Source organism: Tupaia chinensis, unplaced genomic scaffold, assembly GCF_000334495.1.
Source record: "Tupaia chinensis unplaced genomic scaffold, TupChi_1.0 Scaffold145814_1, whole genome shotgun sequence".
Taxonomy (NCBI): domain Eukaryota; kingdom Metazoa; phylum Chordata; class Mammalia; order Scandentia; family Tupaiidae; genus Tupaia; species Tupaia belangeri.
This window is the reverse complement of record NW_006205672.1, coordinates 433,470-434,038: the sequence shown is the minus strand read 5'-3', so window position 1 is coordinate 434,038 and position 569 is coordinate 433,470.

The window sequence follows — 569 nt, the reverse complement described above, 5'->3', positions numbered from 1 at the left end:
TTTCCCTTTCTGGGAGCTCCTCTCTTAAAACTCGGGCCACCCCTTCCCGTCCCTTTTCCTGCTTTGTTTTTCTCTACAGCATCTCACCAAACCGTCCTTTACATTTACTCGTCATTTTCTAAGTTGTCTCATCTCCACGTCAGTTTGGGTCACCATCGTAGCCAATGTCTGCAACCTCACAGGCCTGCCCTAAGCATTTGTTGAAGGTGTGCGTGAATGAGTTAGATAACCTCCGAGGGTCTCCCCAGATACTTTCAAGTGGGCATCTGTTGCTAAGGGTTGTTATGGAAAGATTTGAGGGCTGAGGTAGTGGACCCTGGAACCCTCCTGGCTCAGTCCTGGCTGCATGTCTCCGCCCTGGACTTGCGCCTCTGCCAGTCCCAACAGCGACACGACCTCATTGCCTGTTGCCCGACTGGTCACCCTTCCTTCGGCACCCCATGGCCTGGGCCGGGCCAGTGCAGTCACCTAGTCCCAACCCCCCACCTAAGTACCAGCACTAAAGCTAGACCTATGAGTGAACTTCTAGAATTTCAACTGGCATGGTGAGAAATGATTGGAGAGCGGTC